Source organism: Miniopterus natalensis, chromosome 12 (assembly GCF_054644295.1).
Source record: "Miniopterus natalensis isolate mMinNat1 chromosome 12, mMinNat1.hap1, whole genome shotgun sequence".
Lineage (NCBI taxonomy): Eukaryota > Metazoa > Chordata > Mammalia > Chiroptera > Miniopteridae > Miniopterus > Miniopterus natalensis.
Window position 1 is genome coordinate 30,412,040 of NC_142092.1, and position 19,276 is coordinate 30,431,315.

Here is a 19,276-nt window from a genome sequence, read left to right on the forward strand (position 1 = left end):
AATGGAAAGACGAGCCAGGGATCTGGATTCTAATTCCATTTCTCCCACAGAACTTAGCTGCCATTTAAGGCCTTTGAGTTTGGTGGCTTCATCTAAAAATTTCAATGAAGGCATCTCAGAAATGTTGGGAGATGAGAACAATGTATGTCAGGAAGCACTTTGTGAGCGAAACCAATGTGTTATACTACTCTTATTTTACAATGTGTTTACCCCGTTCTTATCTGGTCCCGTTTTCATGAAGACCATTCAAATTACAGAGAAATTAATGGTGGAATATTTGGAGGCCCAAAGACATCCTGGAGGGTTGAACAGAAACTTCTTTTCCGAGTAGACAGAAGCTCAAGTTTTATTTCAGCTCAGCTCTTAAAACACCATGCTGACGGGTCACAAGATAACTCGTGTCTGCACTTAACATTAAATAATTTTAAATGCCTTGCTGACCGGCCACAATAGTAGCCAGCTGCACGGGTGAGTTCTGGCTCGAAAAGCCGGCCAGCAAGGTGTTATTGCCTTCAAGCTAACAAACACGTACGCAAACATCAGCCTTGGAAACATGTTGGGAAGGAGCTGAGTCCTGAGCACACAGGGGAGGGAGGAGACAACCAAAGTTAGATACAGCTGGGCCCAAACTCTGCTCACCATGTGTTTCTTAGCTCCTGGGACAGGGGGTAAACAACAGCCTCTTGGTGCTTTCTTTTTGTCACCAGGCAAGAAGGAATGTCGCCTGACTCAGAGACTTGGGGTGAGGGTTAGATGTAATAAGGTATAAGGAAAGGAACTTCTCTCCCTCTTCTTCCCTCTCCCTGCAGGGAGGGTGGACCTTCCCTGTGGCTCCTGCTGGCAGGTGACTGGGAAGCAGAGTGAAGGAAGCCATGGACACCGCATGGACAGGCACTGAAGAAGGACCTTTAGCTCTGCTAGGAACTAACAACTCCTTGGTCCCTTTTCCTAAAATCAAAAGGAGGAGGGACTCCATCCTTAAATATGGGTTTTCAATACATTTGAATGATTTTCACCATTTACAGCAAAGATTGCAAACGTCCAAGGCTGGGGTGGGGGTGGGGGTGGGGGTGGGGGTGGGGGTGGGGGTGGGGGTGGTGTGTGTGTGTGTCTGTGTGTGTGTGTGTGTGTCTGTGTGTGTGTGTGTGTGTGTGTGTGTGTGTGTGTGTGTGTGGTCATCCTCACAGTTCCAGCAAAGCTCTGTCACGTGGAAATGAGGGTCTAGGGTGGCCTCATCATCTGAATCTTTAAGAGAGAAACTAAGAATCTGGGTTTTTATGAAACTGCTCAATTTTTAAATGTTAAAAGCTTAAAGAACAATTTGTTAAATTCTGTGAGGTCAACAGCAAATACCTCTGTAAGCCAATTTCATCAGGAGGGAGAGAGAACAAGAGAATGAGGATCCCAGATCCATGAACTAGGTCGGGGAAAGGTTTGCTGAGATGATGGTGGTTCATTTCAGAGCCTGGGTGAGGCGTGTAATCAGTTCATTAACTCATCTGTTTCCCAGAGAGAAGAGGTCAGGTAAAGCCGTGTTGAGTCTCCCATGTCCCCACTGCAAGCCCTGTTTTATCTCACCTGTTTGCTTAAACTAAATCCACCAGACCTGTCCTCCATCTGTCAGGAACCAGCTGATGTGTATTGTATTCAACACTCCAAACGTTCAGGCTCGTTCAGGGGAAGTTTGCACTGGTGTCTTTGGAGGGATGGCTGGGGTGAAGGGCTCAGCTCTGAAGTCAGACAGACACACCTGATTTGGAACCTGGCTCTTTCATAGACTCACAGGTCACTTTATCTTTTCTTGCAGCAATTCACAAAGGAGGAACCAGGCTAGCCCTAGTACCAATGTGGTTCTCGAAAAGGATCTGGAACTGAAGGCCAGTTATAAGAACTTGGCTTGAATTCTGAGGGACATTTTGTGGTGCTTGGAGGGAAGAAACTTACCTAACAACTTCAAGTGCTCTTTTACTTCACAGAACACCTACCGGGGAGGAAGGTAGAGGGCAGAAGCAATCAGAACCTGGTGTTCCCTGAATGGACTGCCTGGCCTGCAAGGGAGGGCAGGGGATTCTGCCAAGTAGCAGCCTGGTGGGAGATGTGGGAGAGGGCGTTTGATGTGAACAAGCAAGGGTCCACTCCGGCTGGAAAGAGAACTCTTTTGCCAAGAGGATGCTGGGACCCAGAGAAACATCGAGGGGTAAAGCCAGATGGGTGTCTGGAGGAACTCAGCCAGGCTGAGTAAGCTCTCCATCTCCCCACCACTGGACATTCCCCTCCGTATTGATGTTAGTGTCTCCCAAGGAGTTTGTATTCCCACCTCTTCTTGGGCTGAACACTCTCCAAGAGGGATCCTATCTGCTCTTAGAGATTCAGTTTCCACCTCTATCTCCTGCCTCATTCTGTCTTCCAAGTGCCAGACTCAATACACAACTGCCCTCAGGGAATCTCTGCCTGGATATGTACCTCTACATGGGACACAATGTGGGACAATTAAACACATCTTTCATTTCCCTGGGAAACCTCTGACTTTTCCTTCTGGGTTACCCTGGTGATTTTAAAATTATTTGACACTTCCCCTCAAGAGATGAAGTCCCTGTCTCCTTCCCTTAAATATGGGTAGGGCTTTGTGATGGCCTTGATAAAGAGAATGCTGCAGAAGTGAGGCTCTGTGGAGCCCAAGGCTAGGTCAGAAAGGGCAGCTTCTGACGGTTTCTCTTCTTGAGACGCTCACTTTGAAGCCCTGAAGTACCATGTAAAAAGTCCAGCTACCCTGAAGCTGCCATTGGAGGGACCACATGGGAAATTCAGAGAGAGACAGACAGACACCAGAGAAGCCTCAGCTATTTGAGTCTTCTAGGTAGCAGACAAGTAGGTCATGCACATTTAGTTGCTTCCAGCTCCAGCAGCCACCTCCCTGTAATCACAAAAGAGAAGCCAAGGGAGAAATGCCTAACTGAGCCAGTTAACTCTCAGAACCATAAGGGATAATAATATTGTTATGTTAAGTCACTAAGTTTGGGAATGATTGGTTACACAGAAATAGCGATCTGAACCTGGCAGGCATGGCTCAGCAGCTGATCATCGATCTATGATCCAGGAGATCGTGGATTGATTCCTGGTCAGGGCACGTGCCCAGGTTGCAGGCTCGATCCTCAGTGGGGGATGTGCAGGAGGCAGCCAATCAATGACTCTCTCATCATTGATGTTTCTGCGCCTCTCCCTTCCTCTCTCTGAAATCAATAAAGACAAAATTTAAAAATAGAGATCTGAAAGAGTTCCCCATCTCCCTAAATTGTGTTATCACTGCAAACCTTTTTTGAGGGCTATGGAGACTATGTGTCAGGTACTGGTCTAAGCAGAATTAACTGATCTTCACAACAATTCTCTGAGGTAACTTTATTTTCAGGTGCAAAACTGAAGCACAAGGAAGTGAAGCAACTTGGCTGAGGCCCCACAGGAAATAAGTGACACAACTGAGCTAATGAAGCCATACACTCTGCGGACATTCTAGATGACTCCACATCAACATTGAACAGTTACCAAGTCCCACTGATTTTACTGGGTAAACAACTCTCAATTCTGTCTCTCCCCCTTCCATCCTCACCAACACTGCCGTGGTTCAGGTCCGCCTCGTTTCTTACCAAGGCTAGTTCACCAACTTTGTAATGCTCTTCCTGCTTCCAGTTTTGTCTCCACCAACTCAATTCAACCTCCATACCAAAGCCAGTGTGACCTTCCCAAGATGCAAATCTGGCCGAATCACTGCTTAATGTCCTTTCAATGGTTCCCCACCACAGAGTGGCATCCAAGCTCCTTGGTTCAACCCTGCCCTGCCTCACAGTATCAATTCTGCCCAGACCCAGGTCTCTGGGCCTTTGCACATTGCTTCCCCTGCTTTCCTACTTTTCCTGCTCACCATTTCAGCAACTTTAAAACTCAGCTCCAGGGTGTTTGGGAAGCCTTCCCAACCTCGTCCATGACTCATGTGACATGTGTGTCCCTAGGCCAGATAATTAGGTAGGCTTTGGCTGGCCCTGCCAATGTGGAATTAAGCAGTCCCCTTTCCTTCCACGGCCAACAGTGCCTAAAACAATTAGAGCAGATGTGATAGGGGGAAGGGCATGTAATAGGAATAGGACCACAGTTGTTTAATGATTATTCACCTTACTAACTATAGATAATAGTATATAGAAATAACAAATGACTTTTTTGTGTGTGCTAATATTGTATCTTGCAATCTTACAAAATCACTTATTTGTCTTAGGAATTATTTTGTAAATTCCTTGGAATTTCCTATGTAGACAAAATCATGTCAACTGTGATTAAAAAGTTTTAATTTTTCTTTCCAATCTATGCCCTTTATTTCTTTTGCTTACCCTACTGCACTGGCTTAGGCTTCTAGTGAGACATTAAATAGAAAACAGTGAGTGTGGACATTGTTGCCTTATTTCTGATTTTAAGGGGAAAGCATGCAGACTTTCACCATTAGATATGATATTAGCTATAGGGTTGTGTGGGGTTTTTTTAAGAATTCTTAAGAGTTTAAAGCAAAAATTTAATTGCTTTACTGTTCTTCTCCTTTCAGGATTAAATGTGACTTGTGTCTAAATTTAATCTATTTCAAAGTATGTGGTTAATATTTAAACAACTTCAAATATTTCTATAGCACTATGAATTAAATGAAACAACCTGTGAATATGTACTGATTGTATTCAGGAAATAGCTCAGGAAAACAACAGATAAAAGCAGGACATCTGCTGTAACTGCCACTCAATATCCATTGTACCTTCCAGCACACCTTCCAACCCTCAATCTGTGTAAGATCGAGCCGAACCTGCAACTAGTTCACAAGTTGGGGAAACAAGGTGGGATGAGAGAGTGACTTTAACCTTGCCCATCAGATAATCATATTCCCTTAGTCCTAAAACCCACTGAGGAATGGGCATATGACCCAATTAGGGCTAAGTAAGGCTCAAGCTAAGGCCCAGGAGTTTTGTTTGAACCTATAGGGATCAGAAACTTCCCCTTTTCTGCCTGGTGTAGAATAGGAAAATGGAAACACTGAGCTGTGCTGGTGGCTATCTCACCACCAATGGGAGTCTTGCTCGAGAGTGAAAACAACACAGGGGTGCAGAGACTATATGAAAATAAAGAAAAGGTCAGGATGATATTGTTTGACTGACTCCAGCTATATTTGAAGCCAGTTACTATTTCTGAACTCTTAAGCTATCTGAGCTATAAATTCTTTGCCTCACCCCCCAATCTTTCTGGCTTAAGCCTTTTTGACCTGCATATTGTCACTTCCAATTAGAAGAGTTCTAAATTATAGGTGGAGAGAGAGAAGGTGTCACTGGTATTCTGGGTGCCTCCTCCACTTCTCTCTCTGCAAGGAAGAAAGGCTGGTTGGTGTCAGGGCAAAGCCCTCTGGATGTGGAGGTCAAGGGGGTGGGCCTGGGGGCAGGGCAAGGCAGGAGAATGGTTATGCTGGTACATAGTTACAGAGGTTACAGGAACCATTATACTTATGTCTTATTTGCCATAGTTTCCAAAGGCAGCAGCCACCAGTATCACCAGACATCACCAAACTAAGTTCTTTGCCATCATTCATAGATCTTGTATCTTTTTAACTTCTTTCAGCATGGCACTCAATGCCATAGGGCTCTGTGCTGGTTATCCTCCCGTTGTCTTTCGGATTTACTGTTTGCCCTTCTTTGACCTGCTGTGTGTCCCAGGGGGCTGATCTTTACGAGCGTGTAACCCAGGGTTCCTTGTCTTCTGGTCTTGGCTGGTTTAGCCAAGAAGAGGCCCTAGCTGTAGATCTTAAAGATGACAGATGATAGACAGACAGACAGATATGATAGATAGATGATAGATAGATAGATAGATAGATAGATAGATAGATAGATAGATAGATAGATGATAGATAGAAGAGAGATTGGAGTATTTATTGCCTTCACTCTCTCCCTGTCTTGCCACAGTTCTAGCAGTGGCTGTATTTCTCTGTGGCCATACAGGTCCTGTCATGTGGCCCCTTTCTGCAGGCCCCCAACCCCCATCTTAAGTTAAGCTCTTGAGGCATAAGCATTGTATACTCACTTCTGTACCCCCCCCTCCATTGTCCCAGGCATTGAGCTTGACACTCCATGGGTGTTTGATTAATACCTGCTGCACTGAACTGAACCTGGAATACACTGTGATTGCTATTTAAGGCATGTGCCCAGGAAGCCACTGCAATTTCTGCATTTTCTCTTTTGTAATCATCAAACCTGATTACAAAAGGCAGGAGAAAACAGAGGATGACATTAGCAGAGTGAAAAAACTGGGCCACAGGAATATGGGCATACATTCTGCCACACTGTCCCAGGCCCTTCAAACCCAGAGGGGCATCACAAATATGCGCTCTCTAAGTAACTCCTGACTCATGAAATTGTCTTCCTTCGACAGTGGCTATGGTAGTGCACCCGTGAGAAGTTGGGTGCCTGGTTCCTATGCCTTAGGACTTCTCCCAGGCTTCTGGGGACCCTGGAGTTCAAAGAGCCCCTTGGATTCAAATGAGGATGAGGCTGGTTGTAGGAACAGCCCACAGGAATCCGTCTCTCCAGCAAGCATCCCACGGGCTTAGAGCCCCAGCTTGAGAGTGAACCTTTCAATCCAGAAACAACCAGTCTCCCCCCTCTCCCCCGAAGGTGTGCTAGTCCCACACAGGTGTATTTGGCTTATTTTCTGAGATAATATCTATGACTTGACTGGGGTTCTAAAATCTCTCTCTCTTTTTTTTAAACCTCTGGTCTACTCTCTTTATTTTACTTCTTTTTTCCCCCCTTCTTAAAATGGTTTATATCTGATCATCTCATGGATGATTCTACCTATCAGCTTGCTGTATGCATTCCTGTGAAAGACCTTTATCTACTTTGTGGTCTCACTCTACTCTCTCCCCCTCTTGGTACCCGGGCAAATATTTGGTCTCCAGAGCACTGAAGAAATGACAGTGTACTCGCCCCAACTTACACAGTTTGGAGAGGCTCTGGAAACCTTTGCTCGGAGGACTTGCCTTGTCCTCAGGTTTAACACCAGGTGTCCGGGAATAATACCCTTCTTAATAACCAGTTTCACAACTCCCATAAATACCTTCTTGGCTCATTATATAATTTGAGGAAGCCTTCCCCCCAGGGGTAAATGAAATCTGACCATCTGCCACCGTGGCTTTTAGTCAGGAGCAACTTGAGAGCAGAGAAAGAGAACCACCTCTGGGAGAAACAAGCCAGTCATCCTGGACTTTCTAGACCTGTCGCAAGCATGGGGTTCCCAGTTTGATGAGCCCTGCACCCGGAATGCTGTCTAAGTAACTGGGACTCCCTGACTTCCCTCAGCCTGCCCCTCACCTCCGCCTCAGACACCTGTGTCACCTTGAACTCTGTTCTCCATGACTCCTAACCTCGTGGCCTGTCTGCCAGCTGTTTACCTTCCTCTCCTAATGCCTGTGGAGCTGTAACTCTGACCTCTCCGTCCCCACTCCAAGGACTGCAGAAATGTTTACTTTTATCTTCCAGTAGTTAAGACATACTTAAAGACTTTTATGATATTTCTTAAATTAAAATGAAAGTGGTGGCTGGCCGGGCGTGGCTCAGCGGTTGAGCGTCGACCTAGGATCCAGGCAATCAGGGTTCGATTCCCGGTCAGGGCACATGCCCGGGTTGTGGGCTCGATCTCCAGTCGGGGACGTGCAGGAGGCAGCCGATCAGTGACTCTCTCATCATTGATGTTTCTATCTCTCTCTCTCTCTCCTTCCCTCTCTCTGAAATCAATAAAGATATATTAAAAATAAAAATAAAAAATGAAAGTGGTCCCCAGTGTAGAAAGGCTGGGAGAGGAGTCTCTGCCTGTAATACCCCAGACGCCTCTTGTAACCCTCCCTGGAAGGATAAAGGCAAAGGCCAGCTTGTTAGAGTGTTTGTGAAAGGAAAGAACACTCAGAGTGTGAAACAGGCCATACAGACACCGAAAGGGGCCCAGGGGCCTTTTCACGCAGGATGAGAGCAGGGCCCCAAAAACACACAAAGATGACTTCATCTACCAGGGTCTTCAAACATGGTGAGCATAATCTTTTCACAGCAACACTGAGGATTTTTATTCTTGGAATCTCGAAATGCTTTATGTGTGAGGATCTTCAGCCTGCTTTCTCAGTACTACCCTCGAAGACAACCGATGTTCCCTGGGGCAGAAGCTACCCAAGGGGAGATAGAATCTGTCTGCAGGGAGAAAGAGGGAAAATCTAAGCAAAAACTCCCAGCTGCACCCGTACCCACTGCAATCGCCAGCCCCTTTCCCTAGCGCAGGGCACTGAGCAGGGTTCACAGGGCCTGCGAGCGCTCGGCGAGGAGCGCCGCGCCAGGGAACTGGGGCTCTAGGCCTGAGAGCCCGTAAGCCCAGACGTCTACGGTTACTCACGTGAGGTTAAAAAAGCAAGCAAACCTCACTCTCTACCATTTCCACTTAAATAGTAGATGTAAACTTTTGGCTTGTTTTCAAAATAAACAAGCTAGTTGGAGATTACCAGAAAATACTAATATATTCAGTGCAGGTGGCAAACCAGTTTCAGAGGAGACCTGGGTGTGTTTCCCAGGGTCTGTGGGTTCCGGACTGACGACAAGATGTCAACCTCCACGACTCTGTGGAGCTCAGACGCTCCTCCATGTCACGAAACCTCAGGATGTTCTCCAGGTGTAAGAAAGAAAGGCATGAAGGGGAAGCAGAAACGGAGCAAACCTGTTATGTCTCCTGGTTGACAATTAACTTTTGCTAATAACAAAAGTAAAAGCCCATCTTCAGACTCTTTAATAGCCAAGTTTAGTGTTTATCCAAGCAGAACAGGCAGCAAAGGCTGGCTAATTAATTACTTATCATAAAAATAATCTCCAGACAGGGAAAAAATGGGCAGGATATGGACAAGAATGTGAGAGGATGCATGGAGGGGGAAATGAGTTCACTAAAAGACACTGGAGCTGCTCAGAGGATGAAGTACAGCAGAGGGAATACAGTCAATAATGTTCTAACAACTATGTGTGGTGTCAGATGGGCACTAGACTCAGGGGGGTGATCACTTTGTAAGTTATATAAATGTCTAATCACTATACTGTGCACCTGAAGCTAATATAATATTGTATGTCAACGGTAATTGAAAAAAAAAAAGAAAAAAAAGACAGAAGTTGCTAAACACCACATTCAAAAAGACTCTACCACCCAAGGCTGATTTGGTTCCAGGCTGGGGCTCAACTTTGGGAAACCAGCTGGATCTTCCATTCTTTCTAGTCCGGAGCGCTTTCTGAAGATTAGACTGGCTCTGGCACTGGTATCCTGAGGTCAGGGTAGAGTCGGAGAATAACAGGGCCATGCTGAGCTCATAATAAAATGTCTTCAAAACGGTTAGAGACCAGGCTCGCTCTTTGGGGACCCCCAAACTAGTAAAGTATATTTAGGGTATCTCGGCTTGGGTAAGAGTTCCCTGGAGTCTTCGCTCAAAAACCCATACAAATGAGTGGATAACCAGGGGATCAGTAGGATAGGCTAGTCAAGGATTTACCTTTGATTCAATGAAGGTGTTTTGTAATCAGTGGAACATCTCCTATAAGTAGGTGCAATGCCATGAATGTGACAGACCCATAGAAAGCAGTTTTTTTTTTTTTTAAATCAGGAAACTGAGGTAAGAAAGAGAAGTTGTGAAAACATGTTAAGTAGTAGTTCCGTACAAGACTGAAACTGGACACAAGATCGGATAAAGGCCTCTGTACTCCTATTCTTCTCTTGACCTTTCCTAATCTTTCCAATCTTCAGGCCCGGGAATCCCAGCACACCCGCTCATGCCCATTCCTGGCATCCTTCAGGACCCGTTCCCAGTTCCACCTCTTGTAGTTGAAAATGCGAGGCACGGCGTAGCTTCCTCACAGCACTTACCACATGTGGGCTGGTGTGATTAATATCTGGGCACGTATGGCCTCTGACACACCAGGACAAAACACAGACTTCAACTCTGCATCTCTGACCAGGAACATCAATGCATGTTCAATTTAAATTGAGCTCCTAATTGAATGCTAAATGAATAGATTTTCCTAGCAAGGGACAATCCTTTTCATCTTACATGGAAATTCCCTTTGATTAACAGTGGTTGTCTGGAGGATAGTTTTGGGGATTCCGAGGCCATAACAAAGTTCCGTGGTAGAGAGGGCTGCAATCCATTAGCGATGTCTGCCCAGGGCCGGACTGGGAGTTGTGGTGTAAACGCAGTATGGTTTGAGAATATAAACAAAGTGTTACTAGAGCACAGCAAAGGGAGATTATCTCCCACTGTGTAGCCAGAGAAGTCTACATGATAAAAGTAAAAAAATCAGATCCATCTTCAAGGATGGGTAGAACAGTGGGTGAAACACACAAGCAAAAGTACTAGGGTAGGAAAGTAAACACATCCTGGGAAAGCAACTATGAGACAAGTTCAAATAGGTTTATGTAGGAGACTGGGGGAAAGGACCAATGCTGAGGAATGCTCCAAGTTGAGGGACAGAATAAAGACCAGCCAAGAGACAGAAGGGATGGAGCAAGAGGGAAGATAATAGACTTTGTTTAGCTACTGCCCAAGAGTGAAGTCTGCAAGAATGGTCTGAACTTTCAGTTAGGCCTATCAAGGCTTGGCAGGAAGGAAGTAGCCTTGCTTAGTGGTTAACCACCTCAGTTTTGGAGTCAGACTGTCCTGGGTATAAATCTCAGCTCTGACTGTGACCCCAGCTGGAGAACTTAAGCCTTATAAGCCTCAGTCCCCTCATCTGTAGAAGAAGTAAACTTCCTACCTCATTGTGCTCAGGGTCCAACGGGAAAGAAATGTGCATAAATCTCATAGTAAGCCCTCAATAAATATTAGCTATTATGCTTGGTTAACCGTAAGAGAAAGAACTTTCCAAAAGGGAAAATGTCTCCCTCATTGTCTCATAATTTGGGGAATCTTATATGAAACCTATAAAGTAGTTAAGCGGCTCCAGAAAACAATTAAGTATATGAAATACACAGAGAAATTAAACAAACTCAGTTTATTTTCCAGTAATGGGTGAGGCTTGGACATTAAGCTTTCTGTCATTAAGCATTCCTGGCGATGATGCATTTTTTTGTTGACTTAATTCTTTATTGAGTTATAGGTAATCAGGTAACTCTCAAACAATACAACAGTGGTAGAAAAGTAATTTAATTATACGATCTCATTTAAGCTCTCTTCTCTAAGGGCTTACCTGTTAGTCGAGTAACTAAATGTAGTTTTAACCAACTTATAGCACTGAGCCCAAAGAGTTACCTCAATGCAGTTATAAGAGTAAACACACAGTGTGGACGGATCACTCTAAGGTGCTTTCTGAAATGAAGTTCTGGTCCCAAAGGCCATACTTTTGCTTCAACATGCAGACCTAGCAGAAAGGCACATGATGCTAGTTTCAGGACCCTTCCTAGACACATGAAGATGTGCTGTGACAACTGTCCGGTCTGTGGACACGGTTAGGAACTCTGTAACTGAAAGGGCCCTGGGAACAAAGCCTTCAGCTTGAGCATGGCGTGATTGGTGAGAGGGTCATATCTTCTCAGTGTGGTTCAGGGTCTCAAGGTAGAAAATGGGTCACAGTGTCTTCCCATCCTGACTGAGTGGAGAGCGCCATCCTGAGCTCGCACAGTTGGGCTGGGCCTGGGAGAGGGATGATCCAGGACACACAGCCAGGAGTGTCTATGAGCGGAACTAGGTCCATCCATCCCGGAAAGTGCAGGAGTATTTGCTGGAAAGGAAATAGTCTACCTCTGGTAATGGAACAGGCAGTGCAAACCCAGAGTTAGCAACATTTCTGGCAAGGAGTGAGTCACTGAAACACTTCCTTTCCATTAACAGAGGTGTTACAGTGGAGCCACTAATTGCAACAGAGCACTCTTTGTTGCAATTTGGGGCTCTTTCCTCAGCAAGTATAATGAATTACCTCCTTCTAAATCTAGCTGTGAGCTAAACTATAGCTCCAAAGTGAATTATTGGCTTAATAATACTGTCTCCAATATTGCCTTCTATTAGACATATGTTTAACATCCAAAATAGGAAAGGCCACTGAAACACTTGCTACTTTAACAGACACTGCTGCAGCGGAGTTTAAATGGGCCACTCAATGTCATCTAAAGTGAGTGCATTTTCTTCGAGAGTGCTCGAGTTCCCACAGTATAAGTGACCCCAGATCTCAAGCCACACCAGGGGGATCCGCAATTCCTCAGGCAAACAGAGCTCCCCTGGCACCAGGTGTGCCACTGACTCCCTCCCTACAGGACATTTATTTTCAGTCTCAGGTCTGTTAAAGGTAATCATGGTTTCTCACAAGTAATTAACATGAGCAAGTGCTCACATGATAATCCCACTTATTTACACCTTGTCTGGCTAACCCAGGGTTTTTACCCACCTGAGGGACTACATGAGCTCTACCACATCCTGACTTAGCTCACAATAATTTTCTACATCTGTGTCTTCATTTGAAGCTTCCTTTATTTTTCATGTCTGCTGCTCAAATCTGTAAACAGTGTATCTGGGATTAAGCAACATCTAACAGGATATTGAGTATTTATCAACCACCTTCTCTTTCCTGAGTACTAAAGTTGAATAGACAGACATACACACAACAGCCCCTTTCCCTTTTTCTCTGCACTTTAGCAATTTACATTCAAACTCCTTCCAACAGATGGTTTAAGAATGTATATACCAACCCTGATGTGCAGAGCCTAACACTTAAAATAATTTTTCACTCAGATAATTTTGTGTGAGGTTTTAGTTTGATGGACTTTGACGCACATGCCGTAGATAGAACCACCACCAAAAACCAGAATCTTTTTAGTGATTCCCTAAATCTGGTGGGTTCTGATTTCAAAATGAAAGCACCAGGCAAAGGCACTCAAAGCCAAAAATTCTTTTCCTAATTCTTCACTATGTGGATCTTGGGCCAAGCCAGCTAAAAGGACCTTTTTTTCTAAGGTACATAAGCAGATACGTGTAAAATACATATACATATATAGAAACAACATAAGTTTATTGAACTCATATTACTACTTTAATGAATAACCTAATATAGAACATTACCCTGGGAATAGCCCCATCTACAATTTCTATTATTATACTCAAGTCACTGATCAAGCAGTTCAAATGCAGAACAACTGACTCAGCATCAAGGCCACCTTACCCTCCAGTAATGATCTTTAGCCTTCCCTCAGTTCCCTCTGGAAGAGTTCCTCTGGCTCCTGGCAATGAGCTGAGGAATTACTATACAGTCACAGAGATAAATGATCTTAAAGCTAGAAGGAACCCCAAGGAACTTTCCAACCCAAGGTCAGTAAGTGCGCAAGGACACACGCCACTACTTCCTGACCCCAAGCCTTGGACAGACACCAGCAATCAATTTCCGAACTTTTGTTTCCAATCCTTTCTCAACAAACACATCACACCAGACAGTCCACTACCTATAAATGGGAGTTGCCACATGAATGGAATCCTCTTTGCTCTTCTAGCCAATCTAAACCTCTCTTCTTTCTGATAAGAAACAAAGGCCCAGAGGGTTTAACTATCAGATATACTTTCTTACATAGCTTTTAAGAGTCTCATTACTTCAAGGTCTCATTTTATTTTCAAGTTAGACTTTGAGCTCATTTATTCACTCCATAAACAAGTGAATAAACGTGAACATCTTACTGACTTTCTGGATCATAAATGACTCAACAATCCAACCGATGCATTGAGTCTACCAGCATTGTGACAAGTGATGTGACTATTGAGAAGAGCAGCACAGAAATCCTTCCCTCAAAGGCTTATGGGTCAGTGAGACAGGCAGAAACATTAGAATACATATATATATTCTTAAAATGTGTTTTTACTGATTTTTAGAGAGAAGGGAGAGGGATAGAGAGATAGAAACATCATCGATCTGCTCCCTCCTGCATGCCCCCTACAGGGGATCGAGCCTGCAACCTGGGCATGTGCCCTGACCAGGAATCACACTGGTGACCTCTTGGTTCCTGGGTTGATGCTCAACCACTGAGCCACACCAACCAGGTAAGAATAAAGTTTAACTATAGAGTAATAAATACCAAGTAGATATTGGTCCTGTACAGTGGGAGAGCATAATAGTCCTTTCCAAGGTGGTGCCCCTTCCAGGACTCCCTCTCTTGCTAGAGATCACCACCTCCTTCTCCTGCGGACCAAAGCCAGCCAAGCCCCCCCAGGTTAACCCCAGGAAGACACTGCACAGCTGTCTTTTCCTTCCCACTCTCACTGCTGCCGCTCAGCAGAGGTCTCCATCGCCCCCTGCCTGGACCTTAACAGTAATCCCCTGGGGGGGTCTGCCCCACCTGCCAGTTTGCCCTGCTTGGATCCACTTTCTACATCCATCCACCTCAACGATCTTTTCTAAAGCACAGCTCTACCCGTGTCACTGCCCACCTTAATCAATCCTCAGGGTCATGTCTGCACTCATCAGCGTGGCATTCCAGGCTCCCCAGGATCTGGCTCCTGACCTCTGCAGCCTCGCTTTTTTTGTTTTCCCATGTCACCCAATCGCACTCTCTGCTCCAGTCACACCGAGTCCCTTAATTAGAAGGTAGGAAGGGCAGAATTCGAAGGTGGAAAGAAAAGCAGGGCAGCCTCCTCGGCAGAGGGATGAGGTAGGTCTGAGCCCAGAGTGGAGACCAGCCTGGCTGATGGGTCTGGCATATGCCACTGGAGCAGTGACCCTCCACGGCACACGCTGCAACTCGGAGGGTCCCGTGGAGCACGCTGCTGCCCCGTCTCGGTCTCGGTGCACAGTACAGAACCCTTACTCCCCACCCAACGCGGCTCTCGGCCAGAGGACCGTGGCTCCCAGGTGGGTCAGCAGGAAACAGGGGGCTAGATATGGGAGAAGCAGCCTGAAGGAGAAAGGACAGGAAGACCTGGTGTTGCCAGTTACTAACTGAATCTGTTTTCTCATCCATGTGACACCTACTTTATAGTTGCAAATTTTTTCTTTTCATAAGCATTTCCTAAGATTTCACTAGCCATGATGCAAATGAGATTAGAAAAGTATAATACGTAAAACACACAGGCTAACTGCACTAGCCTCATAAACAGGTATCGCTTTTCCCACCCTTGCCTCTGCGGTCTGCGGTCAAAACAGCTGCCAGGAAGAGCTGATTAAAATACAACCAGACCATGTCACCACTCTGCTCAAAACCTTTTAATGGTTTCCCATCTCCCCGTAAAAGTCAAAGTCCTTATAATAAAAGATCTTACACCATCCTAGTGCTCTGTCCCCCTCCTAGCCTCCTGCCTCACCCATCCCTCCTCGCTCCACTTTATGTCTTTCTCAAACAAGCCAGGATTCTCCCCAGATATCTGTGCACATGTTCCCTCACCTCTTTCCAGTCTCAAGTCAATTGTCACCTTCTCAGCAGAGCCTTCCCTAGAACCCTATTTAAAACTGCACCCCCAGCCGCCTCCCTGCTTTGTAACTCTAGAGTACACTGACCATCTAACATACTCTGTTGTATTTTACCCACTTATAGTTTACTGCCTACCTCTCTCCGTTTGAACATAAATTCCATGAGGACAGGGGTTTTTATTGTTTTGTTCACTGCTGTGTGCCCTAGCTCTAGAACAGTCCCTGGCACACAGTAGGTGCCCAATATATATTTGTTGAACAAATGATTTAAGTGTTGATTACTGCAGGTATATTCCAAGGCTGAGGTGATTAGAGGCCCAGCAGTACCAGGCCTGGGACCTGCCAGAACAAATGAGCTTCATGGATAACAAAACACATTTTGAACACTGCGACACCAAAGGCTCTGTGCAGGTGATGTGCTGGGCCTTGAATTAGCCTGAGCTGTGGTTTGCCCCTGTCCTCAGGGGCTTCACAGACACATAAAAACAGACAGAGCAAGAGAGCTTATTCCATGACTCAAATGAGCACTGCCAGATATACACTCCAGGAGCTCCAGTGCAGCAGATGCAAGGCTGGGGCCAGGGCATTACTAAGAACATGAAGGAATGGTTTTCGGTTTTAGACAATGGAATTTGAATCTAGAAATGACTGCTTCCTTGGGCATGCCAAAGAAAATTGTTCAGAATGAATAAGCTTGCCAGCTCTGTCGTGTAAATAACATCTATTTCCTTTCCTGAAAATCCGTAAGCTAGAAATCAGATTTTCCAAATGACTGAAATGAAGCACACCCTGTCTGAACAGAAAGATCGGGCTTTATGCTGTGAATGGGGTGAGGATTCCACGAGCGCTTTACCAACACCATACACAATGTGATCGTTACTGGGGGACTTGAGTCAGAACGCTCTGGCACGGAATTCGTACACAGCCATTCCGCATGAGCAGAACTCCCACTGGAAGCACAAAAAATTCTTCCCTCAGAGTTTCTGCCAGTTAAACGAACCAAGAATCAGGCTATGGGGCACAAGACAAAATGATTAAGGCTTTTAGGAAAATATCCTTAAAAAAAAAAAAAAGAAGAATGCTCTGGAGGCTGGTATTCGCCGAGACAGAGCATGTCATCAGAACATTCCAATTACCTTGAACTCTGTAGTATAGGGCAGACACTAAGCAGAACGGAGATATACCATGTGACTTTATCTCATAAGAAAATAATAACTGCCTCAGGATCAAATTATTCAGATTTATTATGTGCCAGCCACGCAACTGTCTGTTTTCACGTTATTTTAATCAACCCTGATAACAAACAAGGTCATGACAAATGTCCCTATTTTCCAGATAAGAATATTGAGGATCCCAGTTAATAAGATATTTGGCTAAATGGTAGAGCCCAGTAGTGCCAGAATTGAAATCCAGCACTCTTGACTCTAGAGTCTGTGTTCATTCTACTATACTATAGAAGGAGGGAAACACCTGTAGGAACTGCAATGAAAGCAATGAAAATTGTTCCCTATGGTGTTTTCGTAAAGGCCCCTCCTCTGAAAATCCAAGATATTATTTCTAGGACCTTGTAGGCTTTCACCAAAATTAACAAAGATGGTTATTTAACTATTCAGTCCCCTTATCTCGTAAGAATTTGAGGAAATGTTTAGCACTTAGCATCTTCTTGTCCAGGGAAAGAAAGAACTTGCACACCTAATAAAGATATACGATGTCTTGAAAAAATCAAAGGCTTTAAGATGGTTCATACTTTTGTACCTCATTTTAATAATCAAAATATTTTAATGTGTCAGGGCTACTGAATTACAGCAGGGACCAAACATTTCAGCAGCTGTAATAAGAAAACGACATTCTGTCAGAGTAGTTAATAAATTTAAGAGTTCTTACTTCTTTAAGATCCATATGCTAAAAGGTCCAGAAAGGAAGCTTCATGAGAGTGTTTGTGATTTTCTGTATCAATTAAGATTATAAAAATAAACTTAATATCATGACCTAGTAAGGGCTTATGGACGGACTCAACGTCACTGCTATAAATTGGCTGGAATTTCACTCCTGGTTAAACAAAGGAGCTCGTGCAGACTACACAAACAGGTATAATTTCCACACAGGCCCAGTGCTCCAAATAAAGAGGGAAAAAGGGACCCCAGGAAGTGCCTGTGACCGACGGGCACACTGGGGGTAGCCTAGGCTGGACGCTTCTCAGACCAGGAGCAGAAACACTAGGAGAGTGGACTCCCCTGCGCGCTCCTGGAAGGGCAAATGTCCAAGATGACTTCAGCTGGGCCCTTACAATTTTTATATGGTAGTTTTCCTTTCTGAATCAAGCTCCTGGGCTCACTCACATTAAAACTGGAGGAAAATGACCATCAGAACCAAGTGCCAGGTCTGCAAAATAGGCAGGCAATCCCTCTTCACCCCAAGGATGTATTTAAGCAACAAGTTCTAAAGGCCAGGGAACAAGTGCTCAAAATCCTTTCCAAACCAGCCACACATGGTTTACAGCTGAGTATCTCTGGAGAACCCTGTGGCTGAAAAGGCAGGATTCCACTTCCACAGGGAATTGGGAGGGGAATGCCAACCTAGGATTAGCCCTGAAAACTGTCCTTAAACTGAGTCTTAACATTAATTCTGGACTCTTATCAGAGGAAAACAGTCAAGGCCATCTCATCTATTTGGCCACAGGAAAATCCAATAACTTTCTTTGTGGCATCTGTCATTTAAACATGGTGGGGAAACATAAATCTTCCCTAAAGCCACGTGGCCCTTCTAGGGGGAGGTACAGCAGAGGTAAGCGGTCAAGACTTGGTTCTCTACTTCTTACCTTTCCTCCCACAAATGGCGTCTGCTAAGGCAATTCAAGAGTGTTATTTATTTACTAGAAACCTGACTTTACTTTGCACAAAGTTCTAAAGGAGCAAATCTGGGGGGTTACGTGGGGGGGGCAGCAGCAGCAGCTGCAGAGGCAGGTGCAAGAGGTTGGGAGAGGGACAGGCTCCCCCTACACTCCTCCCAGCAAACCCAGCTTCTGTTTCCAAACGGAAGGTGGGGACTCTGAAGGAGTCTCACCTGCTATGTGTCCTCACCCGTATGAGCTCACAGAATAAAGGAAAGAGACATGGCTCCAACCCAAAGAGGAGCATGCCAGAGCCCAAGTTGTACAACAGCCTGGCAGAAATCCAGAATCTAAACAGGAACAACGCACACCTCTGAGCAATGGCTCAGACATCCACCTAGTCCGGTGACCTGTCAGGAGGGAATCACTTAAATGCATTTTTGTTGAAAAACAAGCAAATACGACTTAAAAATTATTTTCGTTAGAAAAACAGTGTGTGCTGAGCAAGGAAGTTCAGGGAGACCGTGCCTGCACATTAGCAGGGTGGGAAACCGGGAAATCCGAGTTCTCCTCGGTCGCTTCTGCCCACCCCCATAATCCCCGAATTTGGCACGAATGTGGCAGGTTTTCAGAGCCCAGGTGCGGGTAGGTCGTGCTTGCTGCTGCCTGCGAAGGCACCTTTCCAGGCACTGCCCATGGTGAGCAAGGCCAACACACCCACCCTCCCGCGCTGGCCATCCCTGAGAAGCGTGACCCACAATCTGTCAGAGCAGCATGGCTCTGGTCACAAATTGGGGAGCAGATACAATTAAATACACACACACGAGCACGCACGCTGGCTTCCACTCGGGAAGAACTGAGAGCTACTTGCTTCCCTTTCCCCCTCCAAATCCCTTTGATCATTGTGGGTAACGCAGGGACCGGCAGTTGGTGGAGCCCCCAAATGGGAGCTCCCAAGGAGCTTTGTTCTTCGCACGCGGAAAAC

General features: G+C 45.3%; 1 protein-coding gene across 1 annotated transcript in view; it reads right to left on the reverse strand.

Moving 5' to 3' along the window:
- The window catches only part of SLC1A1 (solute carrier family 1 member 1), a 70,233-nt gene that overhangs the window by 50,627 nt on the left and 330 nt on the right, over positions 1-19,276 (reverse strand). The gene's annotated exons all lie outside the window — the stretch shown is intronic.